Source organism: Rhinopithecus bieti, unplaced genomic scaffold (genome assembly GCF_001698545.2).
Source record: "Rhinopithecus bieti isolate Rb0 unplaced genomic scaffold, ASM169854v2 scaffold_2439, whole genome shotgun sequence".
NCBI classification, from domain to species: domain Eukaryota; kingdom Metazoa; phylum Chordata; class Mammalia; order Primates; family Cercopithecidae; genus Rhinopithecus; species Rhinopithecus bieti.
The window spans coordinates 2,698,625-2,717,190 of record NW_016804232.1 but is presented as its reverse complement, the minus strand read 5'-3'; positions in this window follow the sequence as shown (position 1 = coordinate 2,717,190).

The window sequence follows — 18,566 nt, the reverse complement described above, 5'->3', positions numbered from 1 at the left end:
GAGGTAGCCAGAACTCCAGGCCTCATCTGTGTGCAAAGGATTTATCAGCGATATTGGTTCAACTCTCAGTTTCTCTACCAAGCTCAGCCCCAACAGTGCCTCCAATTCTTGAATCCTTAAAAATGTAGATGAAACAGTTCTAACACACGGCAGAATTCTAGAGCAATGCTGTCTTGGATGACGTCTCTCTGAACAGACTCCCCTTTGGATTGAAGGGATATGTGGTGGGTACATTCTTCCTTTAGCAGTTGTGGTGCCTCTGCCTCAATACCCTCCTTGGGGCCCGCAGCAGACACTAAGAAAACACATCATGGAAGGTGTGTGTTTGGGAATACCTGCCTAGGGTTAGATGCTATTCATGGATATTGACCAACACTTCAGACCTCTGTAAGCCCAAATGCCCTTTCCATACCCTGGTCAGGGTGATGGCCTCTGGCTTGTTCCCCTCGTGTCTGAAACCACATACAGGAGAATTCCCTAATCCATGATTATGTGTGCCCACTCACTTATCAATTTCTGCCCTCAGTGAGGAATATAAAAAAGCTTATAAACAATATAGGTGACTTGAGTGTGTGTTTCTGTTATTAATGCTGTCTCTTGATTTTGACTTGCTGCACTTGGAAATCTTTGCTCGCCTTGCCTAAATGACCTCCGGCCCCTTCTAGGTAGAGGCAGCACGTCACAGTGGTGGAGGGTGTGGCCTCTGGCACTGCACTGCCTGGGTTTGCTTCCTAGCTATGCCACCTGCTATCTTTCTGCTGACAGCAAGTTGCTTAGCAACTCTGTGCCTCAGTTTCCCCATATCTAAAATAGGAATAAAAATAGCACTTCTCTTCTGTGGCTGTTTTGAGAATTAAATGAGTTAACACATGTTATGTCGGCATTTGGGGTTGGATAATTATTGGCTGTAGGGGCTGTCCTGTACACTGTAGGGTGTTAAGCAACATCCCTGCCCTCAGCCCCATGAATACCAGTATTACTCTTCTCCTGTCCCTAGTAGTGGTAACGGAAAGTGTCTCCAGACATTACCAAATGTCCCCTGGGGTGCAAAACTGCCCCTGATTGGAAACTACTGCCCTAGAGTCTCAGAAAAGCTCAAGGAATTCTGGCTCCAACACCTACTACCAGTGTGGCTATGTGTTAGTTTCTTCATTGGCCAAATACCAAGCACATCATATTTTTAAAATCTTAGTTGAAATAATTCTAGCACCTTGCTTAGAACAATGCCTGACCCATAGGAAGTTTCAATAAACTTCAGCTTATTTTAATCACTGTTTCACCTTTTTTTTGTTTTAGCCAATGAGGAAACAGAGAAGTTAAACAACTTGCCACATTCTCAGCCGAGGGTGTGGCTGAGCCAGGGTTCAAACCCAGACCAGCGGCCATCATAGCCATATGCTCTCAACCGGGCTTTCCTAAGAGGAGCACTCAGGGAGCATCCATGAGTATAAATTCCTCAGGGCCAGGCTTTTTGGGGTCCTAGTGGGATGAGGAGGTTCTCAGCTCCGTGACTTTTCCCTGACGGCAGCTCAGAGCCTTCTACAACATCAGGGCAGCAGGGGCCAGAGCAGCTCAGCCCGGCAGCCGCAGCAGTTCCCTGACATTTGACATTGTTTGTCGGCAGTCACAAGTGGTCACTATCAAGGATTATTATTTGTGTATCTGTGAGTCACAATATGCCAGATTCATCAGAGCCAGATGTCACAGTGGACCCAGATGAGGCCCTCAGACAAATCCCACGCGCTTCATGTGCCAGGCCTATATTCATTCATAAAACAGCTCCCTCCCAAAATATAAGTTTTGAGAAAAAAGAAAAATCTGAAGTTGGCTGTGCAATTCTGAGACTAGTTGCAATTGATTTCCAAGCCTTTTCTCCGATGCCTTTCATACTTTTAATTCTTGATTATTCTTCCACAGCTCAAAGCAGAGAAGGAGACATAGTTACCATCATTTTATCCCAGAAGAGACAATAGAAATGGAAAGACATCAGTAGGTGAGCACAGAATAATAACATTATTTTTGCTATTGTAAATACAAAAGCTACTGAAATGTCTTGTGGTCAGAATCAGACAGATGTGCCACTAAACCCCTCCCCACTTTTTTCTTTTCTTTTTTAAACTTTGGACTGAGCCACTTTCTCAGAAGCACAGCTGAAAAATCCTTAAAAACACATGCACGCATACACATTAGTCTCAGGAGTGCGAGGTGTCTGGAGTAAGGATTAGAGAGGTTCAAGTCGGTTCCCCTTGTTAAAATTACAGCTGCATCAAAGATGGTACAGTATATCAACCCAGGGCTCAGGAAACTCGTCCGGTTCTCAAGAATGAGAAAATGCAGCTGTGCTGGATCAGACAGATTGTGGAGGGTGAAGCTTCCCTCTCCCCTTCACCACGTTGTCCAGAAAGAAAGGTCAGAGAGATGCCCAGCTGCGCCAGGCAGCATCCAGGAGGACTGGGGTCGAAGCGCGTGCATCTGTCATTCTGCAACTGTTCAAAAGACAGGTATGCATTTTAAACAATAACAAAAAGCATGGAAAATAAGCCCTGTATTTAGCATTTTTTCATTTTTCAATTTCACATTTTGTTTTCCTCCAGGGGTTGAAATTTAATCTGTCTTTTAGCAAAATGGAGCTGGCTCTCTCTCTTCCTCTGGCTTTTTCTCCCCAGTATACTCCCAGTGCCTATCCCAGATACATGCTCAGCTGATTATGAAGCCTGTGCATTGTCACCGAAGCCTGTTGTCACTATGGAAATGTGTTTGAGGGCAGGTGGTTTTTTCATCTACCCCCACACACACTTTTGCAGCCATGGTGACCCTGCTAATCTTCAAGTTCAGCACTTGTCAGGTGCTGACACAGAAGGAATCCCGATACAAAATGCACCCATCGTGGGGTGTTCATGCGTGTGAGTGTGTGTGAGTGTTCAGCTCCCCTGTAAGGTTTCCAGTTTCCCATGGGATCCACTATTGCAGTAATTAGAGTGACGCAACCTCATTCAGTAGCTGTTCTAAGAAACTTTGGCCCAGGGCTACACTTGTCCCTCTTCCTGAGATGTCCTCCTTGACATTTCTTCCCTCCCCAAGAGGCACTTTTGGTAAGTGAGGCAACACAAACATCATTCACCAGCTGCACACCCACCCCTGAGCTTGATGACCTACGTTATTGGCTAGTAGAGTCATTTTTTAGTTTAACTCACATCCGGTTAGGCACAAATATATTTTTTAAGGCTACTTGGTGGGGGGCGAGAACACATCGGGGTCACTCCAAATTCATTCCAAATCAGAGCCTCACAAGCCAACCCCACAGAGAGCTAGAAGGAGGAAATGACTCACTCCCTGGGCCCATTGCTCTCTCGTAATATGTTAAAACTCCCTCTCCCAGCGCAGAAGGCCAGGGACCATCACTGAGGTTCAGCTGCTACTTGAAGTCAAGTCCTACACCAAGAGCACCCATTGCCCTCCGCCTCTTAGAGGAAGCCCATGTCCTGAGGATATGTGTATGTAATGGGCCATCCTTATATGGAATAAAAAGTTGACAGAAACAGGTTTCCCAGCCTCCCACTTTCCTGTAATGATCTCTGAATATTGGTTGTTGAAATGAGACGATTAGTAAATCCCCAATAAATAGGAATAAATAGGAACCACTCATTTCCTTCACCTCACCATTTTTCAGATCCATTATTTTCAAGTGAACTGGTAGATAAAGTTAGAATTGTATAACTTGATGCATTGTCCTTCATTGGGTCGAAGTTTATTATATTTATGTACTCACTCATTTATCCATCAGGCCACCCCTCTATTCAAAAATGCCTAAGTGCCCAATCTCCAGCACAGGGAGACCTAGGGGACAGATGCCATTCTGGAGCTGATGGCTGCCTGGGCTGGGAGAGAAGCCAGGGAGTAAACAAAGGCAATCCTGTGGCACCAGATCTGGGGCTTGGAAAGCATGTGAGTGGCATCAGGCAGGTGGTCAGTGCCACCTGCAGGCAGCAGGAAGGCTTCTGAGGCTGGAGGAGCAGGTATTTCCAGGCATGGAACTGGCAAAGGCACAACAGGCAATGAAAGCTCTTTAAGCCATTTCACCTCTTGCCCTTACTCATGGGGCTTTGTCTTCCCTGATTTCCCTCACCCAGCATGAAGAAAACTCTGGCACACAGCAGGAACCTAGCAAAAGCCCACTGAGAGAGGTATGAGTACATTAATAATGATGAGTAGTTAAAAGAAAGATAAATACAGTAATTAAAAAAAAAAAGTGAAGGCAACTGAGCGGGAGGATCAGTGAACACAGGATTGTGAATGGCTGCTTGTGGCTCACTCATCCATGGCAGACATCACTGCGCACCACGGAAGGCTTTCCAGTTGAGTTAAATGGTGAAGGACTCACAGCCCACCCTATTGGAGTATAAGCTGGCACACAAAATGGAACCTACTTGCCATTTGCATTCGTAGACCATTCTTACGAGGATCTTGACCATGAAGAGTAAAATAAATAAAAACCTATAAAATATTAGAGAGGAGAATATTTTCTCTATTAGAGTCTTTGGATGTACCTGGAAAAAATATAAAACAGAATGTCTACATAGCAGTTATATCACATATGGTAACAGTAATAAGAGAAACTGATATTTCTAGAATGCGTATAATTTTTTTCAATGTTGTATTTGTTCCTATGTTCAACAAGCAATTTGGATTGCCTGTGATGTGCAATGTGCCCTCTCTGAGGGTATTGTGAGGTTTATTGAATTGTGAAGATAAAGGGTCATGAGTATTGCAGAGGGAAGGATGAACTTTCCAAAGTGAGCATTTAAGAAAGATATAAAGGATGTAGAACTGGACTTGAAAAAAAAGTGGGTCATAACTTATACATGTGGGAATTGGTATGACATTTTAGAAAGAAAAAAATAGCCTGAAAATGCAGACAAATAAAAATTAGGAGAAGAGGGAATTACATGGAAAAGTTTAATGTGTCCAGAATATGTATGCACTACGCTGAGTGCAGCCTGGGCATTAGTTAACTGAATCCACTCTTAATCATGTTCTGTCCGTCCGTCAGTATAAGGGTCCAGCAGACAGTGTGCTCATATTCTTATATGTTGAGACCTTAAGAAAATAAATGACATTTTAGGAAACAGAGATCATGAGAGACATAGCTAATAGGACCTCATTCATTGTGTCTATTTGGTCCTGGGAGAAAAGCTCAAACCACTGGCTCAGTGCCAGGCTGTCCTTCCACCTCTTGGTAGGAAGGGTATATGGCCAGGCTTCTTGTTCCCAAGAAATGAAATATAATGGATGCATTGGAAAAAAATTATTTAATTGCTTTGATCTTCATTTTTCTCAGTTGCAAATCATCGAGAAATATCAGCCTCAAAGGATTGTTGTAATTAGTAGACAAAATATATGAGTCTAGCCAGATAGAGAGTAAGTGCTCAGTATACATGAATTGTGGATTACGGATAGTAAAAGCATGTTTCTGCCATTGGTGGTGCATCAGAATCATTGAGAGGGCTTCTTAAAACACAGATTTCTGGGTCCACCTCCAGAGATTCTGATTCTGTAGGTGTGGGAGGACGTGAACATTGCAGCCACAAGTGATGCTGCTGGTTAATGGGACACTCTGTGGAGACCCTGCCCTGGGCTATACTGCTTTTGTCTGCTGCATCACTTGACACACCCACTCAGGGGCCTCTAAACAACTCTGGACTCAGAGATAGAGTTGATAAACTCATCCAGGAAAATGTTTTAGATAACCCAATTTGCTACCTATTAATTAACATAAATGAGAACAAAATAAAATGGTAGAATTTATTTCAGGCACTTTAGGTCCTGAAATGAAAAAAGATTTAGAGAAAGAAAGAGTTAGGAATGCTTTTGAAACCATACTTTTCCTGTTAGTGCAGTGATAATGGAACTTTGAGCATTTCCTGGCTAATAAAATGTAGTCATCTTTCTACATGGCAAAAAGGCTACTGACTTCATTTGGCCCACAAATATTATAGAATTCAAGTTCCTTTTTCATCTGTTCTTCCTCTTCTCTCCTCCACCCTCCCAACTCCATTATCGAGGACAGGGCTACACTGGGCACTCAAGGACAGCTTTGGCTGACACTTCTACAATAGACAAAGCGTTGCTTAATTGACACCCAACTGAGCATAGATGAAGCAGCCCTGCGAATAGGTGAGATACATTCTCTAAACTTCAAAGTTTCTTCTCAAATGTCTTAATATTAAGGTTGAAAGACAGAAAACCCTAATCCACATCTCCCTCTCAAATATCCTGAGGTTTCTGAGTAGAATTTTAGAAGACAAACTTAGCTCTTCTGGGAAACCACCAGTTTTCCAACAAAAGACACAGCACAAGGAAAACTTCTGAGATTAATTGGAAAGTAGCAGATGTGGAAAGAAACAGCAGTATGCTGGCCATATATGTAAATAATCCTGCCTCCCTTAGTCCCCATCTCTAGTAGAAAATCAGTGTAAAACTACTTTCTGAGAAAACTTTATGTGGAAGAATAGATGCCTCTCTCTCAGTACAGGTCAGGAGCCACATTAGTTAGGAGGGTCCCATGTAAGCAACCAGGAACAGCTTCAAAACATTGCTGACCTGTGAAATCTGGTGTGAACTTCATACTGTCTCCTTAAACAAAGAGGGAGAGACCATAAGGCACATGTGGCTGTTTCTTTACAAGAGATCTTCCCCATAAACCTTATTTCCTTTGCTGTCCAACTGGCCCCCAACAATGTGCGCTCATGAACGTGTAAGTAAAGGAACCAATATTTATTGAGTGTTTTCCTATATACTAGATCTTGTGCTAGGTACTTTACAAATAATACCTCATTTAATCTTCACAGCAACCCTGTGAGGAAATGCACATGTTGCATTAACAGATGAAGAGATGTGGGCTTAACCAAGGTGCAGCCACTTGCTTAATGTTAGTGACACGAGCAGGATTACAACCTGAGCCTATTTGAAGCAACATCCAACCATTGCTGTCACCAAAAGATCTGTCTGGCCTTTTTCCAGTTTTAAAATTACAGTAAACTACGCATAAAAAAATTAACCATCGTAACCATTTTTAAGTGTATAGTTCAGTAGTTAGGTATATTCACATTGTTGAGCAACCAATCTCCAGAGATTTTTCATCTTAAAAAACGCAAACTCTATACCTACTGAACAATAACTCTCCATTTTCCCTTTGCCCCTGGCAATCATCATCTTACTTTCTGTTTCTGTGAATTTGACTACTTTAGATACCTCATATAAGTGGAATTATAGAAAATTTGTCTTTTTCTGACTGGTTGATTTCACTTAGATAATGTCCTTAAGGTTCACCCATATTGTAGCATATGTCAGAATTTCCCTCCTTTTTAAGGCTGAATAATATTTAAATTGTATGTGTACGGAACATTTTTTTTTATCCGTTCACCTATTGAACCCATACTAGAGTTGTTCTCACATTGTAAGTATCATGAATAATGCTGCAATGAACATGAGTGTGTAAATATCTCTCTGAGAATCTACTCTCAATTCTTCTGGATATATACCCAGAAGTGGAATTTCTGGATCGCACGAACACTTTATTTTTAATTATTTGAGGAGCTATCATAGTGTCTCCCATAGTGGTTTCGCCATTTTACATTCTCACCAACAGTGCCTGCAAAGATTCCAATTTCTCTACATCCTTACTGACATTTGTTATTTTCTGTTTTTCTTTTCTTTTTTTTTTTTTTTTTTTTTTTTAGTAGCCATCTTAGTGGATGTGAGGAGTGTGGTTTTGATTTGCATTTCCCTTAAGATTAGTGATGTTGGGCATCTTTCCACATGTTTATTAGCCATTTGTATATCTTCTTTAAGGAAACATCTATTCAAGTGATTTGCCCATTTTAAAATCAGGTGATTTGTTTTCTTATTGTTTAGTTGTAGTTATTTGAATATTTTGAATATTAATCTTTATCAGATATATAACTTGCAATTATTTTCTCCCATTCCATAGGTTGCCTTTTCACTTTGTTGATTGTGTCCTTTGATGCATAGAAATTTTAAAAGTTTTGATGCGGTCCAATTTATTTTTTCTTTTGTTTTCTGGGCTTTTGATGTCATGTCCAAAAAAATTGTTGCCATATTCAATGTCATGAAGCTTTTTCTCTATGTGTTTTTTTTTTTTTTTTTGTAAGAGCTTTATAGTTTTTAGCTCTTATGTTTAGGTCTTTGATCTATTTTGAGTTACTTTTGTATATTCTGTAAGGTAAGGGTTCAACTTTTTTTTCCATATGGGTAACCAGTTTTCTGAATACCACTTGTTGAAAAGACTGACTTGGCTGGGCATGGTGGCTTGCTCCTGTAACCTCAGCATTTTGGGAAGTCAAGGCAGGAGGATTATTTTAGCCCAGGAGTTTGAGACCAGGCTAGGCAACATAGCAAGACTCTGTCTTTACAAAAAATTAAAAATTAGCGGGCTGGGTGTGGTGGTTCATACCTGTAATCCCAGCACTTTTCAAGGCTGAGGCAGGTGGATCACGAGGTCAGGAGTTTGAGACCAGTCAGGCCAACATGGTGAAACCCCATCTCTACTAAAAATACAAAAATTAGCCAGGTGTGGTGGCACACACTTATAGTGCCAGCTGAGGGAGGCTGAGGCAGGAGAATTTCTTGAACCTGGGAGGCAGAGCTTGCAGTGATCCGAGATTATGCCACTGTACTTCAGCCTGGGCAACAGAGTAAGACTTCATCTCAAGAGAAAAAGCAGAAATTAGCCTGGCATGGTGGTATATTCCCATGGTCTCAGCTACTCAGGAGGCTGAGGTAGGAGGATCACGTGAGCCTAGGAGGCCAAGGCTGCAGTGAGCCATGATCATGCCACTGTACTCTAGCCTGGGCAACAGAGCAAGACACTGTTTGAAAAAAAACGTAAAATAGAGAGAGAGAAGAGGAGAGGAGAGAAGACAAGACAAGTCTGAACCAGACCGTCCTTTCCCCGTTGAATAGTTCTGCTACCCTTGTCATAAATCATTTGACCACATATGCAAGGGTTTATATTTGTGCTATCTGTTCTATTCCATTGATCTGTGTATCTATCTTTATGCCACTCTGTTTTGATTATTACAACTTTTAATAAAGTTAGACATTGGAAAGTGAGGGATCTTTAATTTTGTTCTTTTTTCAACATTGCTTTAGCTATCAAAAGATCTATTCTGAAAAGGAAAAAAATAAAGGAAAAGCTTTTCAAGTCCAAGAATGAAATAGAGTTCTCAAACATACAAAACTGTTTGACTTGCTTATGAACACAGCAAAGGTGCCAGAACAGGCTTCCAGTTTAAGAGGATCACTCTTTATAAGAATCTGAGACTGTTGTTCCCTCCTTCATCAGGTAGGTCTGCCGATTTTAGAATTAACCCTGGACTGTCCCCAGTCTTCCCCCTACTCTCCTAGCCACTGAGGGTCCCAGCTGAGTCTCTTGGTTAAATGAGTTGCTCTACATGGGAAGTTGTGTTGTATTCACAACCTCAGAATCAGCAATCCAAGAGCAGCAGAGCAAAGGAGATCAGTAGTAAACAGAATGAGATTTATGGTAGTCCCACAGGGGTGGTGACCGTTCAGGAGAGGGAGCTCCCTTTCCAGTTTTCAGTTTAATGGCAGAAGGTCAAAGCCTGGCAGAAGAAATACCAAATTCTGTGGGAAATACCTCTTTCAATCCAGGGCACTGTGGCTGGATATGTGAGTGGTTATGGAAACCTTTTCTTCTCTCTTGCAGAGACACACCATCAACAAGAAATATGAGAAGAAACAATACTGTTAGCACATTGGAAGACGATGGCAGAAGGTCCATGGGAGCCTGGGATCAGTCGTCATGCCAAAGCTGAGGAAACATGAGCAGGAAGGCAAGAAGACAAGCCTTGGGAACTAAGGAAGCCAGGTGGTGCTGCGGCCAGAGGCTGTGGAGGTTTTCTCAGGGCCTCGTTGCTCACCCCAAGGCTTGTCCCAAGGCTCAGTGGGGTTGCTAAAATAGCCTGAGGCAACAGTGGGGCCTGAGGATGGGGAAGCGTCTCTTCCTCTTCATTATCCCTCTCCATCACTCTTCCCACTTCCTGGAGCTCTTGCCTTCTCAAGTATTCCCTGGTCATCACCACTGTGGTCTCTCCTTCCAGGAAATCTTTAAGCCCTTCCAAGAATCCAAGCCCCTGATTCATCCCACTCCAACCCCAAACACATTCTAGATATGCATGCACACATATACACACTCTCACACACAGACACACACACACACAGACAGCCCACACTGGACTCTTTTTTTCCACCTTAATACTGGTCTCACAAGGGTCGGCTCCCTGGTGTGGTGTCTGGGGTCCTTCACACAGGGAATGCTGAGAGATTGACTTTCAATGGCAAACATATGTTAAAGTGTTTGATGCCTTCACATTGACAGAACAGAGTTATAGGGACTTTGAATTAGGAAGGGGCCTCTGAACTAGCCTGGACAACATAGTGAGACCCTGTCTGTGCAAAATAAACTTTTTAAAATTAGCATGGTGGCATGTGCCAGTAATCCCAGCTACTGAAGAGGCTGAGGTGGGAGGATCCTTGAGTCTGGGAGTTTGAGGCTGCGGTGAGCTGTGATCGCACCAGTGCTCTCCAGCCTGGGAACAGAGTGAGACCCTGTCTCAAAAAACGAAAAGCAAATAAAGAAAAGGGGTTTCCGGTAGAGAAAAAGCTGCCCACAGAGAAGTTAGTGAAATGACAAAGGTAAATTAAATAAAATAATAAAGCATATATAAGAGAAAGAAAACAATATTTACTATTTCCGGAGCACTTTCTCTTTGCCGCGCTCCCCTTACCCCGCGTTGCATGCCCCATGTCAATCAATCCTGACAGCCCCATTTCGAGGTCAGTATCACTATCCTCAGCTTGCGGATGATAAAACTGAAGTGAAGGGAGTCCGACGGAGCCCAATGTGCTCTCTTTTATGGAAACTCTGAGGCATGGTATGGGAGGCAGAGATTTGGCTTTCATTGATTAATGTGTTCTCCTTCTGTGAACAGAGCCAGCTTATGGGGAGTTCAAACTGGGTTTCTAAAGCTGTCCCACAGCAGGTTGATCCTCCACTGTTGATGAGGAGGCAACTTACCTTTCTTTCCTGTCTGAAACTGGCACCGGTCACAGAAGAGTTGGCAGAGGGGTACTGGAGGCACTGGGTATATTAAGAGTGAGTGAAATATGACTACTTGTCTGTTCAGAGCAGCAGCCACGTCCCACGTAAAAATAGGCCTGCGGAATATTCCCTGAATGGACAGAGATCGGAGCCTCCCTTGGGCTTTCAGCCAAGATGCCATTTTCGAGGGTTTTCTCAAGGCCTCTGTTTGCTGCCTGCAGAACAGCAGAAGGAAGAATCAGAGAAAAGTCAATACACAGCAGACATTAGCTGCAAGTGCCTAGGTCAGAAGCTTCCAGTAAGTGCCCCACATAGCCCTGTAGCAACCTTCTACTTACACCAGGCCCAACAGAGGAGGGCAAAGAGGAGGGCAGATGGATGCCTCACTTTCCACCTGTCCCAGCTCTGGGCAGGGAGGTGCCCCAGGCTGCCCACTTCTCCAAGCCTTCTCACAATCCTTCCTTTGTCCCCCTCCATTTCAAGACTTTCTTGGAAAGAAAAACATAAGAAAGATCAGAAGCACTCTTCCCCCGCTTGCAGGGTGTGTATGTATTATTAGATAATTTTTTTCCTTTCCTGTGTTCTGAGTGACCCAACAACATTCCCTCATAGCAACTGCACTTTTATATGGATTAAGAACCAAATGTCGAAAACACAACAGAAAAAGGAATCTTATTGCAGTTTCCGACATCGGACCTGCCAAGAACTAGGAGCTTTAGGGAAGCTAAATCAATTACTCAAGAAGTTTCCATATTTTCAGCTTTTCTCAAGAAAAGCTGGAGGGACACTCAAACCTACCTTTCCAAAAAAAAAAAAAAAAAAAAAGTGCACACATGGCGGTGAAGTGATAACTGAGGCATTTCCACAGTCTTCATGTTGGAGGGAGGATCTATCTAGACATTTGCCAAGGACACCAAAGCTGATTCCAGAAGGCCTCTGGAATTGCAACTGAAATGATCCTTTCAATTAGTGAACTTTTCCGGGTTAGTTAAGAAATTTTCACTGTTCGGTCAGTAAATTCAATAGTTTGAAACTCAGTGTTCTGCAACAACAACCACCACAAAAGGCTGAGCACATGGACTTTATTGTCTTCTTTCTAGAATCTTCTTGAGAATTATGTAATATATCTTGTTTTTTAAAGTTTCATTCAGCTTAACACAACTCACCTAATGTGTGTGAAATGCCTGGTGTGAGGATTGAGATTCAGTAAGGACACAGGAGTTCACAATTTAGACGGAAAGACAGGCATGCAAGTGAGACCCACGGACATATGTCATCCACATTTCAAGGGCGAGAGTGTCTGTGTTGGTGGGAAATGATTTGGCTTCAGAGGGGCAGAAAAAACTAAAAAATAATGGAGACAAATGCCCTTGGTTGGCAAGGCAAAAAAGGCAACCCCAAAGGAAGGGCTTTCTTTGTGCTACAGATTTCACACACTTAATCATATTTCATCCACACATGCACAGGTGAGTTTCAGTGATTTGTCTATCCATTTTATAAGTGAGGTAATTATTATTGAGATAATGAGAGTTGAAGTTACTTGTCTAAGGTTACTAAAAAAGTAGACCACAGCTTGGACTCAAGCTGCTAACTTACCATCTGAGTTAGAGTCTGTGAATTAGACTCAAAGTTTATGCCTGATTGGAGCAGACTGGCTTTGGTCAAGAGGGAAGGTAAGGAGTTCTGTTCTTAAAATGGTCAAGCTTAAGGTACATGTAGGAGAAGATTAGCTGGGAATAAAGGTCTTGGATTAGAAGGGAGTTTGGAGACAGATATGAGAGTACTGGACAGATTGGTGGCAGCTGAAGTATGTGTGAGCCTGAAGAAGTTTGGCCTGGGTGGGGATTTGGTTAGAAAAGCAGCAGTGGCAGCTATTAGGCTGTTACAAAACTAATTGTTGTTTTTGCCATTAAAAGTGATGGCAATTACTTTTGCACCAATCCAGTAGAGTCCTGGGTTATGGCAGGTATCAAGGGATGAACAGAGAAAAGAGGGAAAGGGGCTGAGGCAGCCAAGGGAGTGGAGGAAACACAGAAATCGGAAGACAGGAGAATCTTAAGGAATGAACAGGGTCAAGACATGCCATAAATGCTGCCAAGAGCTCATACAGAATGAAAGTAGTCATTAAAGTCACCAATCAGTTGATGTCAGACCAGATTTAGAACCCAGGTCTGTTTGTCTTGTAATATCATGCTCTTAAATATTATGCTTTTCTGATGTAGAAACATTTCTAACATAAATTATTACAAAAAGTCTGACAGCTATGAGAATTGTCTAGATAGGTGCCTTAATTGAAATACTTTCCTGGTGAGGCCAGACATAGCAGCTGTTTGTCCATTCACTCACTTACTCATTCCCCCATGCACTCTCTCATCCACTTATTCGTGTACCCATTGATTCACTCACGCATTCCACAAACTTTTTTTGAGCCTCTATAATAAGCCTGGCACCAGTCAAGTAAGCACACAGCAAGGGGAACTGAAGTCCTCCCTGAAGGATCTTGCAGCCTCAGAGGAAACTGTCACCCGAACAAAGACGCTCACGTGTCTGTTGAACAGGATGCGAGAGAAAACCATGCGGAGTTCCAAGGGCATGGGGCTGCTCCTCTTGAGGAGTCAGAGAAGCTTCAAAGACAAGGCCTGATCCTGGTCGTAGGAGCTGCGTCATGTGAGGCAGATGGGAGAAAATGCAAGGCTGGGCAGTCCTGTGAGGTGAGGTGTGGGCAGTACGGGCTGTGTGGAGCCACGAGGGAGCCACGTGACTAAAGTGAGCTCCCAAAGGTCAACACACTGCCCTCCTCCTGACATTTGACATATCAGCACACCACCTGCATAATTATTTGATGTTTTTACTTAAATCAACTATTTTAAGATAGTTTAGCTTCAAACTTTAAAATCCACAAAATCGCTCTTTTGATGTGCTATTTATTTTTCCTAAGACATTAAAATTTCAAGAAAGATATTTAACTGTGTATCTTGTAAACAACCTGTCCTAGGCATAACAAAATGTGAACACCTCAGGCTAGAGGGTAAAGGTGAGAATATAGAGGGATGGGTCTTACATTTGGGAGGCCCAGCAACCCTTCGAGAGCACGATGGAAACAATGCAGCCCCTCTTTACACCATGTGTGTAAATGCACTCCCAAGTGATATTCTGCATGCTATTTCAGGATGGAAGGGCCCAGGGGTTCCTGGATGAGAGGTGAAGTCACCCTTCCCTAGGAGTAGGAGGGCCCTTTTGTAAGTGGTTGTGTTACAGCACAAATGTGCACCCACCTGCTGTTCATCTTATTTGGATTCCTGGAGACCCCCTGGTTGCACTCAATAGCCAAGACAAAATTTCAAGAACCTGTTCTTCTCAGCAATATGAATACTGTAGCTATAAGAGGTCCAGGCAATGCCATTGGCCTTGGCCTGTGTGCACTGGGTACTTTGCCCCTCTACTGGCTACAGGAATAGACTGAGTTAGCAGGCAGCTGGTGGCAAAGAACACCGCTGGGGGCAAAGGTCAGATCAGTGTCCCAGTGCCCAAGTGCTTCTCAGCCCATTGGCCAGCCTGGGGTGCAGAGAATAGGGAATCTAGCCAGCCCATGCTGAGAGGGTCTGGAAGGGGCAGCTGGAGTGGAGCCATGCTATTCAAATTCTCAACTCCATTTTTGAGGCTGGGGGGCTCATTAAGTGATGCTCACATCACCCCTAGAAAGAGGCCTAGACAAGAAGTAAGGTTTGCCTTCTGTTGGCAGAACACCTGCACTCAGAGGCCACTCCATCTTCCTCAAAAAATCAGAAAGAAGGGCAGACTGAAGGAGGGAAGAAAGAAAAGAAGCTAAAAAGGATGAATGGACACGCAGAAGAAGAATGCGGCCGCTGCTTTAAATGTACCAGCTTAAGCTCCAAACACAGTAGCTAAGAGCTCATGTTAAACAGTGAATAAACGAGAAGGTTAGCATGTCTAGGGACCCAATTACCCTCAGCCCGGTACACAGGAAGGCCCAATTAGTCTCATCAGCTCGCTTCTGTGGGGCTAGATGTGAGCAGCTCCGACCCCTCCAGCCCCAGCAAGATTGTGTTCACGGGTCCAAATGCTCCATGGTCAGCCTTGTTTTCTCAAGGCTCAGACTCGGCTCCAAACACATGATGGTTTGACCCAAAGAGAAAAAGTCTGGCCCAGAGGTAATGAACTGTTCCTTCTCAATCTGTTTTACTTTCATGGAAAACGAGAATTCTCTTTGACCACACAGATACTACATGAATCAAGATGTACTATGCCCCCATCTCCGTTGCACACACTCATGTGCGTACACACACACGCACACACCACTGAATTCAAATGATCTAGGTTGGACCATACCAGCATATCATAATTTAAATGCTCTCAACACAATGAGAAGTATAATTAAGTTGCTCACACCTATTGCATTGTATTGGTTTCACGATCTATTATGCTCCTCATGCCATGGTTACCCTAAGCAAAACAGTTTGATACTAACACCCTGTCGCTATAATGTACATGAACAACATTGATAGGTGCAAACCTCTGTGGAGATGGAAACTTTGCATTTTGACCATCTCATCCTTCTTTTTTAGCATTATTTCCCTTCCTTTGTGTCAATTAGCTTTTCCATACTCCTCACCTACTTGGCCCCCCAAGACCCAATTCCAGTTTCACTTTCTTTAAGACCTTGCTCTCAGATGGGGACCAGCTCAGCACACGGGGCCACTTCACACCCATCACAGGTCAATAGTTCTTCAAGTCTGACTCAGGAACCACCTGAGCCAAAATACTTGGGTGCTTGTTAATTCAAGTTCCTGAGCTCTATTAACTGAATCACAATTTCTAGGAGTGGGAAATAGAAAGAAGCACTTTAAATAAGTTTCCTGGAAATTCCTGTATGTGCACATTTGCACCCATACCTCCCATCCCCTCCCTGCAGACTGTAAAACCTCTAAGATAAGTTATTTGACCTCCTAGAACCATAACAGAAGTTTGTAAACCATAAAGATTTGGAAATTTCAAGACACCATTCTAAGAGTTGGTCTCAGCTGGGGATGTATAAACATGTTTGGGTCCTGGAGTTCCTACTGTATGCAAGCTTCTCAGGTGTAGTTTTTGACAGCTACCTCTGCAAAAGCCAACAGAGAAGTAGAGAAATTTAAATGGCTGTACTGCATCTTACAAAGGACAAAAAAAGGAGAACTAGGGTGCTGAGAGCAGGTAGTGGAAGTGAGGGCAGAAAGGAAAGTGAGAAAGGAGGGATGAAGGGAAAAGAAGTTTGCAGTTGTTGACCTGACTTACTGCAGCTTCTGAAGATGTAGTATTCAGATGTTCCCTCGCTGAGAGAGCTAATGGTTCCTGAGCCATTTGATTGTTGTTCCTGCTATTTGATTGTTGAATGACCAAATGTTTGGGCCTGTCTAGTTTCCTTTGTCCTCTACACATTAGGCCATGCAAAACAGGGGTTTAAACCAGGGTATTTTGGCCCCACGCAGTAGCTCATGCCTATAATCCCAGCACATTGGGAGGCCAAGGCGGGCGGATCACAAGGTCAGGAGATTGAGACCATCCTGGCCAACATGGTGAAACCCTGTCTCTCCCAAAAATACAAAATTAGTTGGGCATGATGGCACATGCCTGTAGTCCCAGTTACTCGGGAGGCTGAGGCAGGAGAATCGCTTGAACCCGGGAAGTAGAGGTTGCAATGAGCTGAGATGTCAACACTGCACTTCAGCCTGGTGACAGAGTGAGACTCTGTCTCAAAACAAACAAACAAACAAAAGCTGGGGTTTTTTGGTTTTTCCCCACTCAAATGCACTCACTTCAGGAGCTTAGAGATAAAGCTCTGTGTCATTCAGAGGTGGCATTCTGCATAGAACACAAATTAGTCTACTGTGGTTTAGCCAGTTCATTTTTCTCTGACGACACATCTGAAGGTAGGATCCACCATATTTTTAAGGTTCAAGGGTCTTTCCGTCTTTCTGGTCTGCCTTTCTTAGAATGTAGTCATGTACTTATGGTGAGTATACTCTTGTCTTTCCTATACATTCCAGGCAAAAAAGAGGAAAAGACAGGCAACAAGAAGGAAAGGTACCCTTCATATTAGGAAAACGAAACTTTCTCTGAATCCCCAGCAATCTTCTGTTTCTCATTGGTAAGAATTGTCTGAGATGGTGAACTCCACTGCAAAGAAAAAAAAAAAAAAAAAACATGAGAAATGTAGCTTTTATTTTTAAAATATAGGACGTTGTCTCCTTGAACAAAACTGAGATTCTACTAACAAGGAAAAAGATGCACATGGGTACTAGGTAGGTAATCAGCAGTGTGTACCCCAAGTCTGGGGATGTACACTTGGCCTAATTGGGGAAGATAATTCTTTTGTTGTGTTTATTTGCTTGTTGGTTTAGTTCTATAGCCCTTACGGCTGTGGTGTGAAAAGCAATAATATGAAGTTCCTTTCTTGTTCATATAATCCCCCAGCTTTTAACATGTGCTTCAAGCATCTTCAGTCTAATTTTAGGTTCATTCATTCATTCATTCATTTATTCATTGAGACCCTAGTAGATACTAGGCACAGGACTCCACTCCATGAGCATGATGGAGTGAAGCTGGCTCCTACACTCATGAGCTTGCATTCTAGTAGAGAGAGGGGGATGTGTGATCAGGTAAGTATGAGGTGGACAGAAGAGTGCCACGACAAGGGAAGTAAATGATGCAATGGGGCACACAATATGCCAGGCATGCAACCCATTAGGGGTTAGGGAGGGTGCTCAGAGAAGAGTAAGAGAAGAAGGTAATGGAGATGAGTGGGTGGGTCATTCTAGGAGAAATGGTCAGTATGATCTAAAGAATTTGGAGGAAGAATGTTGGCCTTATAGAAATTTTGAAAGTTCAGAATAGCTGAAATACAGCCTTTGAAACAAGGAAAAGCCAACAGGAGGTAGGTAACGGTCAGATCGTGATGCCCTTGTCCAGAAAGCACAGGGAGCCAATGACGGGCTTGAAGTGGAAGTCACAGATGGCCACAGACAGTCATGTTGTAACCTTGACCTGTCTGGAAAAGACTGTTTTTACCACTGTGGATCAATCAGTTCAGACAATTCCATTCCAAATGACTTTGTTCTTACTTGGCAAAGCAACTGGGTAGAAAACAGATAATTTTCTTTTTCAGTCCTCTTTAGCAGCGCCATGCAGACACGGCTTCCAAAATTCATAAATCAGAGAGACCAGACCATATTGCTAGCGTCCTCACCAACCTGTGACATTTCGGGCCATCATTTCAGGTTTCAGTGAACCGCCCTGTCAAGACTTGGCATAAGCTCTTATCATAGAGAATTCTTGATTTAAATAATCCTATGGGTCAGCCTGGGTAACATAGTGAGGCCCCATCTCTACACAAAAGTTAAAAATTAGGCCAGAGTAGTGGCAT